Genomic DNA, 17,529 nt, shown 5'->3' on the forward strand with positions numbered 1-17,529 from the left:
AGAAAGATATAAAGGAAATTACGTTCTCACTTGCACAGCAGTACACTGTCTCCTGTCCTTCAGCGCCAATGCCACCTGGTCGAGTCCTGTCTCTGCCAGTAGGCAGAGATCCGATCTCCTCCCGACTCCTCTCTGGGGAAGCCTGTGGTCGCCAAAAAGCTTTTGTGTACTTCCAGCCGCAGCTTGGGCAGCCACCCCAGTCAGGAATCCCGTTTCGTTCCTATTTCCTCCGCTATCCTCACTAAACAGGTTGTTCCCAGATGGTTTTTCGCTAATCCAGCAGTGCCAATGCTCGACTCCTGCCAGTGTCCAGCTGCTTACTGCAAAGTTTCTTTGGAGAAATCAGCTGATAAGTCTTATAGGAACTCCTTTATAGGTAACTTTCTTCTTTCCTCTTGCTGCTTTTAAAATTCTCTCTTTATCTTTAACCTTTGGCATTTTAATTATGATATGTCTTGGTGTGGTCCTCTTTGAATCCTACTTGTTTGGGATTTTCTGTGCTTCATGGACTTATATGTCTATTTCCTTCACCAGATTAAGAAAGTTTTCTTTCATTATTTTTTCAAATAAATTTTCAATTTATTGCTATTCTTCTTCCTATGATTTGGATGTTGGTACATTTAAAGTTGCCCAGAGGTTCCTAATCCTCTCCTTATTATTATTATTATTATTTTTTGCTTTCTTGTTTCTTATTTCTGTTCTAATTGAATATTTATTCTTACTTTTCTCCCAGTCATTGATTTGAATCCTGGCTTCCTTTTCAACAGTATTGCTCCCTGGGTGTTTTTATTTCATTTTGTATAACTTTCACTTCTTCTTTTATTTTGTGGCTATTCTCAATCATTTCTCTGAGCATCCTGACCACCAGTGTTTTGAACTCTGCATCAGATAGGTTGTCTATCTCTGTTTCATTTAGTTCTTATTCTGGGGTTTCGTTCTGTCTCATTTGGGCCATATTTCTTTGCCCCTTCATTTTGGCAGCCTCCTTGTGTTTGTTTCTATCTATTATGTAGAGCTTCTATGACTCCCTGGATTGGTAGCATGACATAATGCAGTGAGTGTCCTCTAGGGTCCAGTGGCACAGCCTCCCCTATCACCCAAGGTGGGTACTCAAGGTATTCCCTTCATTTGGGCTGAGGACACCCTACTCTAGTAGTTGAGCCTTGGTTTCTCTTGACAGATTAATGGGAGGCCAGTCAGCTGCAATTCTCTGTGGAAAATCAGCTGTGCATGGGCAGGGTGGTAGTACTCTGACATGGACTGTATCTGTCCACTAAGTACTCTGGCCCTGGGTTCTCTTGTGTGGTGCAGGCCAAGGTGAGCCCCCACCTGTGTTTTGCTGGAGGCACCCTGCTTGAACTATAAAGCAATTTGAGATGGCTACTGGCTGGTTTAGCTCAGTGGATTGAGCGTCGGCCTGCGAGCTAAGTGTCGCTGGTTCGATCTTCCAGTCAGGGTACATCAGAGAAGGAAAACTCTGATTTCAAAAACCTCCGCTGCCTTGCGGCATACCTCTTCAGGGGAAAGGCTAAGGGAGTAAACCCCGACAGAAAATCCGGAGCCGGAGTCCCTAAGGCGGTTTGACGTTGTAGTCAACACCGGCAACTCCTGCGGCGCACCTGAAGCCAAGCTGTATTGACTCCGTCTTTCCCTTGGATCCTTCAGCTGCGAAGAGAGGGGGGGTCTGCTGCATGGGCAACAGCAGACCCTCCATATTACCCTGCCCAGGCTCTGTAGCTTCAGCGTCATCGCAAGATGTCGATTCAACACGGGAGGAGACAGATACTACCATGTCACTCCCGAGTCGGACTGCACAGCCATTCTCGGCGGTGCAGATAGACTCTTAAGAAGCTACACCATCGTCTCTCGAGACGGACGGCTGCCGACGACGACGACGACGACGACGACGACTACTTGTGCTGTGCTTTGAGATTCACAGGTGAAGCCAACTGTGAATTTAAGCTGACTGCTGCTAGTGCCAGGCCTTGAGTTCACTGCGACCAGCTGTTGCTTGTTTGAGAGGATTGAGAAAGTTGTGAAGCATGAGCCAAGACCAGCTATTCATATGGAAAAGCAGATTGGGTGGCCTGTAAGTTGGGTTGGGTGGAGTCTTTGAGGATCTCCAAGGTGGGTCATAGTTAGCCAGGTTGATGGAGTCTCAAATATGTCACCAGCTTGCCAATTCTGTTGGGGGGAGGGTTTATAAAAGAGAAAATGGCCTCTCCTTGCCCTGATTCCAGACACTTCCATTTCTTCCTGTGTACCACTGCTTTTCAAGCTGTTACTCTGGTGCTGGAGCTCAGAGGAAGTGAGTCTGAGTAGGTGAATCTGTGTGTGGGTTCTTTAAGATGAATTGCTTGGGGCTCCAGCAGTTTTTTCCATCAACTCTATTCCCACTGGTGTTTGAAGCCAGAAATATTGGGGACATACCTTCCTGGCACTGGAACCCTAGGCTGGGGTGCATGGCGTGGGGCTGGGACTCCTCACTCCCAAGATAGTCCTCCTGGATTTTTATCCACCACGTGTGGGTGAGGGACCAGCTCATTCTGCATCTGCACCTACCTGTCTCGATGGATGTGGTTTCTTTAATTCTGTAATTGTCATGATATGGCGACATAGGTGAGATTGAACACTCTGAAGCAGTGTATAAAGTTAGCAAAGGATTTTTAATGATTGCCAGCAAGTCGGGCAGTCCCTGAGCTGGTCTCTAACATGCTCCGATGACCTGGGAGTTTTTAGACAGGGGCTTATATACTGGTAATGTCCTTTGTTTCTTCTTTGGTGGGAAACAGCCTTAGGAAGAGGGGGCTGGGTCGGACTGTAGAAATGTCTTGGCAGTAACAGGAACAGAACTTCTCAAGGCTATAAGGTTATCTCCGGCGGCAGCATAGCTCTCCAGCCAGGGACAAATTCTTTGCAAAGCAATTTATCTTCAAAGGGCTAGATATCCTGTAAAGTATGACAGTCACAAATGTTATAAACCAGACACAAGCAAATGGAAGGTGATAGAGGCTGAGGTCCTTTTAGCTTGTAAATCACCAATTGCTACAACACTCCTCCCTACATTCCTTTCTTTAAGGCTTTTTAGCAAGTCCTTGCTATTTCTTACAAAGAACATCTGAAGCCCCTACATATTTACATATTTAGCAGACCTTTGAAACTTTTTACAGGGAATATTTGGTGCCCCTACAGTCAGACTTCCATTCAACTCAGTTTCTGATGGTTCTGGCTGATGGTTGTTCTATATTTTAGTTGTAATTTTGATGTGGTTGTGCGAAGAGTTGAGTCATGTCTGCCTTCACCACCATCTTGATCACGTCCACTAGGTACTTTATTTTTCTTGTTGCTGTAGTAAATGGGATTTTTTTCCCTAGTATCTATTTCTGATATTTTATTGTTGTTGTACAAAAATGCCTTCTATTTCTGAATATTGACTTTGTATCTCACTATTTTGCCAAATTCACTTATAAGGTCAAGTAATTTTATGCTAGAGCCTGCAGGGTTTTCTATGTACACTATCATGTTATCTGAGAATAATCACAGTTTTACTTCCTCCTTTCCAATTTGGATGCCTTCTAATTTTCTTCTTGTATGATCACTGTGACTAAAATTCCAAAACTATGTTGAATAAACATGGTAAAAGAGGACACACTTTTCTTCTTCCTGATCTTTAGGGAAAAGCTTTATTTTTTGCCCATTGAGTATGATGTTGGCTGTAAATTTCTAGTATATGGCCTTTGTTATGTTGAGGTATGCTCCCTTTACTTCCCTTTGCTGAGTATTTTTATCATTCATGGATGTTCTACTTTATCAAATGCTTTTTCCACATCTGTTGATATAATCATGTGAATTTTGTCTTTTGTTTTATTTATGTGGTGTATTACATTTATTGATTTGTGAATATTATACCATCCTTGCATCCCTCAGATGAATCCCTCTCGATCATGGTGTATGATGTTTTTAATGTATTGTTGGATCAAGTTTATGAATATTTTGTTGAGGATTTTGCATCTAAGATCAGTCAACGCTATTGACCTGTTTTCTTTCTTTGTTGTGTCTTTACCTGGTTTTAGAAATACAAAAATAGTGAAGATCTAGGAATAAAATTGAAGAGATGCAATAACTACCATATCTACAACCAGTGAGCAAAAACTGATGAAGGTGGAGAGAGAGTAATGGTGTTTTAAGAATGGGAAAAAGAATGTGAGATGACTGATGACAAGAAAAATGGTTTTGAGAGGCTAGAGAGGAGAGAAATAATAAGTGTGGAATGGAAACAAGTTGTAGCAAGAGAGAAAATAGAATTAAAAAAGTAAGAAGAGGAAAGAAGGTAAAATGTAGTAACAGTAGAGAGGAGCAGAATATGAGACATAAAATAAACTATAATATGAAAAATAGTGACAGTATGCACAAACTTGAAGAACAAGAAATGAAGTTAAAAAGCTATGCAGGAGAGAAAATAATGCAAATCATGAAGAAGACCATGTGGAATTTGTCTCAATAGTATCTACTATTTCCATTGTCTTACCTTTCTGAATATGCCCCTGGTGCTGTCAGATGGTGTCCCAGTCTGAGCCTTGGCAGCCTATTCAGGTCTACCAGTGATCCACAGTCTGTGGCTGTCTCCTTCAGTACTTAATCTAGTTAATCTGTAATCAGCTGTCAGGCTTAAACACCACAGGGTGGAGCAGTATAATTCCTGTGGCGATTGCTTCCTCTCAGGCTGATGCTACTCGGAGGGAAGTGGTCTGCCTGAGCAAGATGGCTCCTGCAGTATGGGGGATGGCTCAATATGAGGATTCTCTCATCTGCTCCCTCCATTCTCTCCCCAAAGCCAGTCCCCAAACTCTCCTCAAGCTTCTCTAGTCCACTCTTCCCACCTCCCCTTTGCTGGAGTCAGAGTAAATGGCTGCAAATAAAATTGTACGCATTGGCCCTTTAAGAGGCTCTCTATGTCTCCAGCAATCTCTACCTGGAAGACAGAAACCCTGTTGCTTTTCACATCTGGATGTTATCTGGGTTTCTTTCAGCTCTGATGCTATAGGCTAGGGAGCCCAGCTTGGGGTTTAGGTACCACACTTCTCAGGGGGAACACCATGGCCACTGAAATATTTCTCTGGACCTTCAGCTGCCACCCATGGGAGCCCAGTCAGCCCTCTTGTGTCTCCTTTGTACTTCATACCAGTCACATTGTGATGAAGTGGTTTTTTTCTGTCTGTTCATGGTTATAAGGCTTCTCTCCAGGTAGTGTTCAGTTGGTTATTTCAGATGACTTCTCCACAATTTAGTTGTAATTCCAGGTTGGTCCTTTGAGGAGGTCAGTGTCCCTTCCACTTACTCCTCTGCCATCTTGGGTCTCTTTTATTTATTTATTTATTTATTTATTTATTTATTTATTTATTTATTTTTGCAGAGGGCAAAGTTTTTATTTTCCTTTCCAAGAGAGGGAAAGGGCTAGGTGGGGAGATATGCACCGGCCCTGAGAAGTTCAAGCTTTGAGCTTTTATCTGATTATAATTGGATTATAAAAGCATAGTGATGGTGGTGGGGTTCTGTTTTGTAGCCCCTGGGCTATTGGGGACATTGTAACACACGAGGTTTTTGGTGGTTTTGTACAAAATGAACTGTGCTACAATGTTTGCCTGAGCCTGTGGGTATCATTTAGTCATGTTCTGTTTTTTCTTTCCAGTCCTGGGGACATAAGTTCAGAAGAGAAAAATTGTTACCCAGAAAAGAGGGGCTCATTCATGTGGCACCTTGGTATATGGCCCAGCAATTAGTGTTGAGAAAAATAGGTCTTTATTTATAATATTCCAACTTTGGGTGGGCTGGGAGCACTCCTGCTCACAGCCCTGTTCTCCCATGAGACCCAGCACTTCCCTTTCTCCCCAAAAGGCTATAAACCAATACCAAGCAAAATAGTTCCCCATTCCTTATCTATCAGCTCTCTCCTTCAGCATCTGAGGTATGCTGTCTTCAGCCTCCATGTAATAGTCCAGGAAATCATGTGCCATATTACACTGGATCATGGTGAAGTCCTCTCTGTATGCCCTGAGTTCCAAGAGTCCAGATAGAATCTGGGTCTGCAAGGCAGAGTCCTTGATGGCTTTGGAGTCAGCTGGAGTGGGCACAATCAAAGAAACAGCATGCCGGCTTTCTTACTAGTCCAGGCCACGTGGCCAAATCATGACTACAAACTGCCTAGCTACTGCTCATGTGGCTGCTACAACATGCTCTTCCATCACAACATACCTCCATCATGCTTATCCAACATGCTTCTCTCTTATTCTAGCTCTTAATCCAAAACCACGTGGCACCTTCTTTCACACCAGACCTCATGGCAAATGCGGGGGGTGGGCTTTTACATCCTTTCAAACTGCATGGCCTGATGTATTTATTTTTGAAGTGGGTTTATTTTATTGTCTCATTACAGAAGTCCCTTGTTGCCAATGTGTGTATGTGCATACTTGTCTGTAAAATTCACCTCCACCTTTGACATGTGAAAGGTATTCTGTGGGTTGTCTCTCTCCAGGCACCAGGTTGCTTCCTTCAAGGAGGCTCTGAACTCTGAGAAGAAGAGCTTCACTGGTATATTTTCTTAAAATGTGGAAATCTTGGCAGCTTTGGCCTATTCCTGTGAAGGGTTGGGTATATGTCGCAGGCACCAAAGTTTTATAAAAGTAAATACCTAATACAAGGTATAAATGCCATTTCTGTTTTTCCTGAGGACTCACACAGGATTCTTTGAGACATAATGTGTTTAACCTCCTGCCAGAACCCAATTTGGTACTTTTCCAATGATGTGGCTAACACAACTGGTTAAATTATGAGAAGTAAAATAATATATGCATTTTTTATGAAAGTGAAGGAACTAAGGTTTCTTTGGACTATTTATTCGGTGTGGGCTTTTTTTTACACTTGTAGAAAAAAACCCTAACACAGTATAAATACCATCTCTGCTTTTTCTTAGCATACATAAGATACACTGAGGTTTGATTTTTAAGTTTGCCTTTTGAGGCAGCAAACTTTACCTGTGAAGGGGTAAAGCCAACTTTTTTTTTTTAAATTAAAAAAAGAAAAGAAAAGACAGATATTTCAGAAAAGAATACATCAACTGAAACAGCTACAGGGGAATGAGACTAACATTTTTAAGTCATTGGCCTACAACTTCACCCAGATTCCTTTTGAAAGAGAAGTCATTATGACTTAATTATGGCCTTTCTGTTAGGTATTTCTACCCCATGGAACTTAGTAGAATTAGGCACTTGTAGGAACACAGCAAATATTAATGAGATAAATGAATGAGTGAGTGAATCTAATTATAATGGCCTTTTATGTTCTGTGTGAAATAAATTGTTCTAAATATCTCACTCCACATAAGCCACCATAGAAACCACCTGCCCAATTAGAAACCACTTAACCTCAGAAACCACTGGTGACTTCCTCCTAGTCAAATCACTTTTTGCTGCTTCTCTTTTCTGAACTCACTACATTTGATGTCATTTAAGATTCTTGTTTCGTTCTTTGTTTTTATCTTGCAATATCCTGCTTTTCTTCCCTTTTACTGCCCTTCCTGGTTTATTTTGCTGTTTGAATTTTCTCCTACTTTTCAAGTGTGGCTGCCTCCAAAGGCTTGTGTTCAGCTTTCTGCTCTTAGACTATGCTTACTTTGGAGGAATTAAATGTAGATGGTCATCAGGCCTAATCCCTTGCTCTCTAGTTGGACAACTTAGTTTTGTGTTGGTCATAGTGGTTTGCTTGTATTTCTCCCCCCAAAATCACACCCAGAAGCTTAACATTCGGAACACCTAAAAATTCAAAACCATCTCCTATAACATTAGTCCATGGACAGCAGGCACTCATTTGATCTTGATTGAACTGGCTCCTTCACCAAGAATAACACAGTTTAAAGGAATTGGGGGAAATGAGCCAGTTTCTCTGAGTTCATTATCATTGGCTCTGCCACATGCATATATCACATAAACATGAATACTTTGGGTAAGATTGTCCTACTTGGCTTGGTGGTGCTCTCATTATCACATCCTCAAAGTTTTTATTTAAAAAAAAAGGTAGTCAGTTGTAAAGACTCTTCTCCCTTCCAACAAGTTTTTTACCACTTTTTCTAGGAAAAGACAATCCTAGTAGCAATGTCCCGAAAGCAAGTCACTCTGGCATGGTGCTTGCCTAGATATAAACACTTCATAAATGGCCATATACAACATCTAAGGAGGTGATACGACTACTTAGAGTCATTTCTGGAAAGGTAGCAGAGCTACATTAATGTACACAGGGCAACACACATGGGGTACACTATAAGAGATTTTGAGCCCTGGCTGGTGTGGCTCAGTGGATTGAGCACTGGCCTGGGAACCAGAGGGTTGCAGGTTTAATTCCTAGTCAGGGCACATGCCTGGGCTGTGGGCTGGGTCCCAGTTGGGGGTGTTCAAGTGGCAACCACACATTGATGTTCTCTCCCTCTCTTTCTCCCTCCCTTCCCCTCTCTCTAAAAATAAATCATTAATTAAAAAAAAAGATTTTGAGAGGTGAGGGCATCAATAAATTGTCATTCTGTCACACACTTCCTTACCCTTTGCCAAGAGTCTTTTTTAATTCTACTCAATTTCTTGGCCCAGAAGGGAGGTAAGAAAATTTATGTTTACTGAGCACTTACTGATTGCTGAACATTGTGTAAGGTGCTTCAATCAATCACCCTGTGCCATGAGGTAGCATTGTCTTCCTTTCTCAGAACACACATCTCCCAACCCTGAATATTAGATTAAATAATTTACCCAAGGTCTCACAGCTAGTAAGTGGCAGATTTGGGATTTGAACTTAAGTGTCTGACTCTAAAGCCCATGCTTCATTTATTGGATTTTGCTGCATCTTAATAGAAAAAAGAAGATTATGTGGGGATTATGTGACACTAATCCATGGCCAGAGAACAGAAGTGAGGGAAGAAAAAAAAGATTATCTTCCAAATACCTCTTAATCAGTCTTTATTGCATATGAAATCTTTACAAAGGAAGCTGTCATGAAAAAAATATCTTATTTTCTCACAATATGCTCTTGCAGGGTGTTAGCATACAAACACATATTAAAATCCAACAAACCTTGTTTTTACTCCCTGTCCCCAGAATATTTTTGAATCAAAGAAATGATTGCAACAAGTTAATATAGTCTAAACATTAACCCCTCCCATTTACTTTTAAGCATCTTGTCATACAGTTGTTGTTCCCTAAGATTTATAAACTAATATTTTCTATGTTAGTAAAGATAGTCCACAACACTAAGCAACTTTCAGAATGAATACTTTTAAATATTAAGTGGAGAAAGACACCCCCCCCCACAATACAAACCTCTGCTGCATAGACACACATATATACTGGAGGCAGAATTACTCTAACCCTGTAGGTACAAATCCAACCTGGTGCTTTGGTTAAATGGATTTGTTTGCATATATACACGGGCATGGAGATAATCTACTCCTGTAGGATAGCAGAAATTTCCAAGGCAGTGGGCCCCCATTATACATGCTCCAGTGCACCTAAGGAATTCAGAGCTGCACACTGCAGCTCAGTGAAGCCTTGAACCCAGTCCAATCACAGCCTGGCTCAAGCAGAGGAGTGAGCGACATAGGCTCTTCTTTCATCAAGTCTTCCTTAGCCCCAACCCCAACTCTTCTTGGCCTCAGCCTCATCCTGGGGCTCTGACTGACGTTGGCAGAATGAAATGTAACAGAAAACATGACATAGTGTTTGAGAACTTGACCTGAAAACATACCCCAAAGAATTTAGAAAATATAAAAAAAGTTTAGGAAAAATTCAAAATGTAAAAATCTGACAAATCAAAGATAAGCAATTCTTTGATTTAAAAATAGATATCGTTTCTCTACAAAATTAATACATCAATTATGAAATGTATAAACAAAACTACAGTTCAAAGTGGTTTGTCTTCCTCTCCTGTCAACCCTTATTCCCACTTCCTAGAAGGAATTACTGATAAAAATTCCTTGTGATTTCTTCCACATTTTGCCGTATACAAGTATATCTGTATATTCTTCTTTTTCTCCCATGAATTGAAGCTGTGGTTAAAATTACAGACTGTGAAGCTAGACTAACAGGGTTTAAATCCCATTTCTATACTGTATGTGTACTCTTCACCAAGTTACCTAATCTCTGTGTGCCTCAGTTTCCTAATTTATGAAAGAGGAGTAAATAATATCACCTATGTCATAGGGTTGTTATGAATATTAACTAAGTTTTTATATGCTAAGCTCTCAACACAGTGTATGGTATATTCTAAAGCTATATAAATGTTAGCTACAATTGTAAAAATAACTATTGAAAAATATTTTATGTATCATAAAATACATTCATTTCAATTGTACAAACCAATGATTTAATCAATTTTAGAACACTTTCATCCCCACAATGAGATCCCTTGTGTTCATTTATAGTTAATCCCTGTGACCAACCCTAATTTTAGGCAAATGTTTATCTGTTTTCCGGTTCCATAAGTTTGCTTTTTCTAGACATTTATTATAAATGGATTCATACAATATGTAATCTCTTGTGTCTGGGATTTTTCACTTCACAAAATGTTTTTGAGGATCATCCATGTTGTAACATGTATCTGTAGTAGAATTCTTTTTTTTAAAATGCTAAATAGTATTCCATTATATGGATGTGGATATTTCAGTTGTTTCTAATTTTTGGCTATTAAGCAAATTGTTGAGCTGGAAAGGCTCAATCCAAGATGGTGGCTTCGGCACCATTGTGTTCTCTTCACTCTCGGCTCCTCCACTCTTCTGCCAGAAGCTAGTGTATCTTCTGTTCCTTAAGTCCACACTTTCCTCCCTTGTTTTCACTTATTCTATGTGAACCCATTCAGAGACTCCTCCCTCTTATCTACCTGTCGCCCAGTTATGGCAGAGAACGATGTGGACAATGAGCTCTTGGACTATGAAGATGATGAGGTGGAGACAGCAGCAGGGGGAGATGGGGCTGAGGCCCCTGCCAAGAAGGATGTTAAGGGCTCCTATGTCTCCATCCATAGCTCTGGCTTTCAGGATTTCCTGCTCAAGCCCGAGCTGCTCCAGGCCATTGTTGACTGTGGCTTTGAACACCCATCAGAAGTTCAGCATGAGTGCATCCCACAGGATATTCTGGTAATGGATGTCCTATTCCAGGCCAAGTCAGGCATGGGAAAGACGGCGGTGTTTGTGTCGGCCACACTGCAGCAGCTGGAGCCAGTTACTGGGCAGGTGTCTGTGCTAGTGATGTGTCACACTCTGGAGCTGGCTTTTCAGATCAGCAAGGAGTATGAGCGCTTCTCTAAATACATGCCCAATGTCAAGGTCGCGGCATTTTTTGGTGGTTTGTCTATAAAGAAGGATGAAGAGGTGCTGAAGAACTGCCCGCATTTCATCATAGGGACTCCTGGCCACATCCTTGCCCTTGCTCGAAATGAGAGCCTCAGCCTCAAACACATTAAACACTTTATCTTGGATGAATGTGATAAGATGCTTGAACAACTCGACATGCATCGGGATGTCCAGGAAATTTTTCGCATGACCCCTCATGAGAAGCAGGTCATGATGTTCAGTGCTACCTTAAGCAAAAAGACCCGTCCAGTCTGCTGCAAGTTCATGCAAGACCCAAGGGAGATCTTCGTGGATGTTGAGACGAAGCTGACGCTGCATGGGTTGCAGCAGTACTACGTGAAACTGAAGGACAACGAGAAGAATTGGAAGCTCTTTGATCTGCTGGATGTCATTCAGTTCAACCAAGTGGTGATCTTTGTGAAGTCTGTGCAGCACTGCATTTCCCTGGTCCAGCTCCTGGTGGAGCAGAACTTCCCAGCCATCGTCATCCACCGTGGGATGCCCCAGGAGGAGAGGTTTTCTTGCTATCAGCAGTTTAAAGATTTTCAACGACGAATTCTTGTGGCTACCAAACTGTTTGGCCGAGGCATGGACATTGAACGGGTGAACATTACCTTTAACTATGAGATGCCTAAAGATTCTGACACCTACCTGCATCGGGTGGCCAGAGCAGGCCGAGTTGGCACCAAGGGTTTGGCAATCACGTTTGTGTCAGCTGAGAATGATGCCAAGATCCTCAATGATGTGCAGGATCGCTTTGAAGTCAATATTAGTGAGCTGCCTGATGAGACAGACATCTCTCCTACATTGAACAGACACGATAGAGGACTCATCCACCTGTTCTGGAATGTGACAGTCCCTCTTCAAGAGATGACGCCAGGCATGGGGGTGAAGGAGAAACTACTGCCACCTAACCCCTGACAACCCCCAACCCTACCCCATGACTTCCCTCTTTTGCATCACCCCTTCTAAACCCCCATTTCCTTATTTGTCAGAACTTAAAAAAAAAAACTAAAATACAAAAAAAGAAAAAACAAAGAAAATTGTTGTTGTGAACATTTGTGTAGAAATATGTTTTCATTTCTCATGAATAGATAGATACTTAGGAGTGGAATTGCTGGGTTGTATGATAGTTTGATTTTTATTTATATGCTCTTTAACTTTCCTCAATAAAGTTTTCTAATTATTAGTATATAAGCCTTTATCTTCTTTTGTTAAAGATATTTCTAACTATTTTATTATTTTTCTTTTATTATTGATGCTATTGTAAATGGAATTGCACTGTTAATTTGATTTTTGGAATTTTTTGTTGCTTGTATACAGAAATACAATTGATTTTCTATATTGATTTTGTATTTTGTGGCCCTGGTGTACTTTTAATTTCTTGTAAACTTAGGATTTTCTACATATAATTATTCATATGCAAATATAGTTGTACTTTTACTTTTCCAGTCTGGCTATCTTTTATTTATTTTACTTGTCTAATTAATTCCCCTGGCTAGAATGTCCAGTATAATGTTGAACAAAAGTGATGAGAACACATATTCTTGTCTTTTCCATGGTCTTACAGGAAAGCTTTCAGCCTTTCACAAATGAGTATGATACAGTATTCCCTCACTTATCACAGGTATTATGTTCTGGATGCATCCCCCCCCACCGTGAGGTAGGAGCCTTACATTTATTCTACACTCTTAAACCTACGTAAATCGAACAACATATATATACAGTACCACAAAATCCCACGATATAGTGAAAAATCCATGATAAATAATTAAATATAATATTTTAACAAATCCCGTGATACAGTGAGGCCATGATAAGTGAACTGCAATGTAGAGAGGGACTACTGTAGTAACTGGATTTTTGTAAATGCCCTTTATCATGTTAAGGAAATTTCCTTTTATTCCTAGTTTGTTTAATGTGTTTCTCATGAAACAATGTTGCATATTGTCAAATGCTTTTTCTGAGGCTATTTAGATGAACGTGTTTTTTTTTTTTAATTTTGTCCAACTGAAATATCTTACATTAATTGATTTTCATATGTTGAAGTAATGTTGTATTCTTAGGATAAAGCTCACTTCGTTATAATGTATAAACCTTTGCATACATTGCTGGATTTGGTTCACTGGTATTTTGTGGAAGATTTTGTGCTTATATTCATAAAAGATATTGGTCTGTAGTTATCATGTGATCTCTTTATCTGATTTAGGTAATACTGGCCTCATATAATTAGTTATGAGGTGTTCCCTCCTATGACTTTGTGAAGGAGTGGTATTAATTCTTCTTCAAACATTTAATAGAATTAACCACTGAAGCTATCTAAACCTAAGGTTTTTTTTGTGTGTGTGAGGAAAATTTATGTAATGTTTTGTGGCCTAGCAAAAGCCTATTCTAAGTTCCATGTGCACTTGAAAAAACTATTCTATTGCTGTTAGGTACAGTGTTCTATAGATTTCTGTTAGGTTGATTTGGATGATAGTGCTGTTCATGTCTTCTAATCTTTGTTGATCTTTTGCCTAGCTTTTCTACCCATTATTAAATGTGGGATATTAAAATCTCCAACAATTGTTGTTGTATTGTCTATTCTTTCTTTTATTATATCTGTTTTAGTTTCATGCATTTTTAGGCTCATTTGTTAGGCACATATAAGTTAAAATTGTTATCTTTCCCTGTTGAATTGACCCTTTTGTCAATTATAAAATGTCCTTCTTTGATTTTAATAACAATTTTGTCATAAAGGCTATTTTATATGTTATTACTATAGCTATTCCAGTCTTCTTTTGGTTACAGTTTGCATATATTTTTGCACCATTCTATGTTTAGTTTTTCTGAGTCTTTGAACATAATGTGTATCTCTTGTAGATAGTATTTGGTTCAATCATTTTTATTTTTATCCATTCTGTCTATCTATGCCTTTTAATTGGAGAGTTTATTCCATTTACATTTAATTTCTGGTAAGGACTAATTTATGTCATTTTTCTATTTGTTTTCTGTGTGTCATACCTTTTGCACCTCTGCTCTGCCATTACTTCCTTCTTTTGTGATAAATAGATATTTTCTAGTGTGCCATTTAAATTACTTTGCTGTTTCTTTTACTACAGAACTTTCAAGTTATTTTTAATTTAGTGATAACCCTGGGGATTATAATTACCACCTTAAAACAATCTAGTTCCAATTAATACTAATACAGCTACATTCTCTCTCCATTCTTTTGTGCTATTATTGTCATAAAGATTACTTCTTTATGTATTTTTAGTCCAATAACACAGTTTTATAATTATTTCTTTATACAATTTTATTTTAAGGTAAGCTAAAACAAAAGTACAAAACAACATTTAGCCCTGGTCACATGGCTCAGTTGGTTGGAGCATCATCCTATATACCAGAAGGTTGCGGGTTTGATTTCAAGTCAGGGTACATACCTGGGTTTCAGGTTCCATCCCCAGCCTGGACACATGTGGGGCGCAACCAATCAATGTTTCTCTCTGTCATCTCTCTCTCTCTTTCTCTCTTTCTACCCCCACCCGCCACCTCCTTCCTGTCCCTTTGAGATCAATAATAAAATATCATATCCTCAGATGAGGATTTAAAAAATTAATTAGAGAACATTTATACTATCTTTTTATTTAAGTACATAGTTAACATTTTTTGGTGTTCTTTATTTCTTTGTGTGGATTCGTGTCACTGTCTGGTCCTTCCATTTCAGACTGATAAACTCCCTTTAGTATTTCTTGTATGTCAGGTCTGATAGTAAAGCTATTTTCATCCCTGACTGGCATGGCTCAGTTGGTTGAGCATCGTTCTGCAAAGTGAAAGGTCACCAGTTCAATTCCAAGTCAGGGCACATGCCTGAGTCGCAAGCCAGTCCCCGGTTGGGGTGCATGCAAGAGGTTACTGATCATTGTTTCTCTCCCTCACTTTTTTTCTCCCTTCCCTCTCTATAAAAAATATTTTTAAAAATAAGGAAATATTTTCATTTTTTTTCATCTGGAAATGTCTTAATTTTTTCTTAATTTTTGAGGATTACTTTTGTCAAATATAGAGTTCTTGGTTGACAATATTTTCTTTTCAATACTTGGAATATGTTATCCCTCTGCATTCTGGTTTCCTTGATTTCTAATAAGAAGTCCACTGTTAATCTTATTGAGGATTGCTTGTATATGATAAGTAGCTTCCTTCTTGCTACTTTCAAAAATCTCTTTTTGTCTTTGTCTTTCAACAGTGATGTGTGTCTGGGTATATATTTTCTTGGGTTTATATTATTTGGTGTTGAGCTTTTAGATGTGTACATTAAGGTTTTTCATAAAATTTGTAGAGTTTTAGGCCATTATTTCTTCAAATATTTTTTCTGTTCCCTTCTCTGCTCCTCCTCTCCTGTAATTCCCATTATGTTTATATTGGTATGCTTGATAGTGTTACATAGGCCTGTGAAGCTCTGTTCATTTTTCTTCATTCTTTTACTTTCTGTTACTTAGACTGATTAATCATAATTTACCTATGTTTAGGTTCTTTGATTCTTTCTCCTGTCAGCTCAAACCTGCCACTGTTTAAGCTTTCTACTAAAAACTTTATTTCAATTATTGTACTTTCCAAGTACAGAATTTCAATTAATATTCTCTATTTGGTGATGCATTATTGTGCTACTTTTTCTTTAATTCCTTAGACATGGTTTCCCTTAGTTCTTTGAACATATTTATCAAAGCTCCTTTGAAATCTTTGTCTTGTAAATCCAATGTCTGAGTTTCCTTGAGGACAATTTCTGTTGACTGTTTTCTCCCCCATGTGTGTGAGCCATATCTTCCTATTTCTCTGAGTCTTTTGTGAAAAACCTAGACACTTTATTTTATTTTTTTAAATATATACTTTTTATGTTGTTACAGTAGTCGAAATTTTTTCCCCTTTGCTCCCCGCTACCCAGTACCCCCTTCTCTCCAGCAATCACACCACCCTTAGTTCATGTCCATGGGTCGTGCATATAAGTTCTCTGGCTTCACCCTTTCCTATATTATTCTTAACTTCCCCCTGTCTATTTTGTACCAACTAATTATATTTCTTAATCCCTGCACTGCTTCCCCATTTCTTCCCCTTCCCCCTTCCAGCTAATAACCCTCCAAATGATCCCCATACCCATTATTCTGTTCCTATTCTGGTTTGCTTAATTGGATTTTGTTTTTATTTTTTAGATTCAGTTGTTGATAGTTGTGAGTTTGTTGTCATTTTAATGTTCATAATTTGGATCTTCTTTTTCTTAAGTAAGTCCCTTTGACATTTCATATAGTAATGGCTTGGAGATCATGCACTCCTTTAGCTTTCCCTTGTCTGGGAAGCTCTTTATCTGACCTTTCATTCTAAATGATAGCTTTGCTGGGTAGAGCAGTCTTGGCTATTAGGTCCCTGCTTTTCATGACTTTGAATATTTCTTGCCAGTCCCTTCTGGCCTGCAAAGTTTCTTTAGAGAAATCAGCTGAGAGTCTTATAGGTACCCCTTTGTAGTTAACTCTCTGCTTTTCTCTTGTTGCTTTTAAGATTCTCTCTTTATCTTGAACATTTGGCATTTTAATGATGATGTGTCTTGGTGTGGTTCTCATTGTGTCTAGCTTGTTTGGGACTCCCTGTGCTTCATGGACTTGTATGTCTATTTCCTTCACCAAATTTGGGAAGTTTTCCTTCATTATTTTTTCACTTAAGCTTTCAATTTCTTGCTCTTCTTCTACTCCTCTGGCACGTCTATGATTCGGATGTTGGCACGTTTAAAGTTGTCCCAGAGGTTCCTAAGTCTCTCTTCATTTTTTTCAATTCTTGTTTCCTCATTCTGTACTGGTTGACTGTTTTTTTCTTCCTTATGTTCCAAAACATTGATTTGAACCTTGGTTTCGTACCTTCACCATTGGTTTTGTGTGAATTTTTCTTCATTTAATTTAGCATAGCCTTCACTTCTTTCCTTATGCGTTTGCCATACTTAAGGATATTTGTGAAGTCTGTGAGCATCTTTATCACCAGTGTTTTGAACTCTTCATCTGTTAGGTTGGCTCTCTCCTCATCTGTTAAGTTGGCTATTTCCTCGTCGCTTAGTTTAGTTTTCCTACTGGAACCTTGATTCACTCCCTCTTTTGGGCCATACTTCTCTGTCTCCTCATCTTGACAGG

General features: G+C 39.4%; 1 pseudogene; it reads left to right on the forward strand.

Annotated features, from left to right (window-relative positions):
• The first annotated feature begins 10,893 nt into the window (after positions 1–10,893).
• On the forward strand, positions 10,894–12,259 carry LOC149991110 (spliceosome RNA helicase DDX39B pseudogene; annotated as a pseudogene).
• Positions 12,260–17,529: the final 5,270 nt, after the last annotated feature.

This window comes from Furipterus horrens, unplaced genomic scaffold (genome assembly GCF_987537825.1).
Source record: "Furipterus horrens unplaced genomic scaffold, mFurHor1.1.pri manual_scaffold_17, whole genome shotgun sequence".
Classification (NCBI taxonomy): Eukaryota; Metazoa; Chordata; class Mammalia; order Chiroptera; family Furipteridae; genus Furipterus; species Furipterus horrens.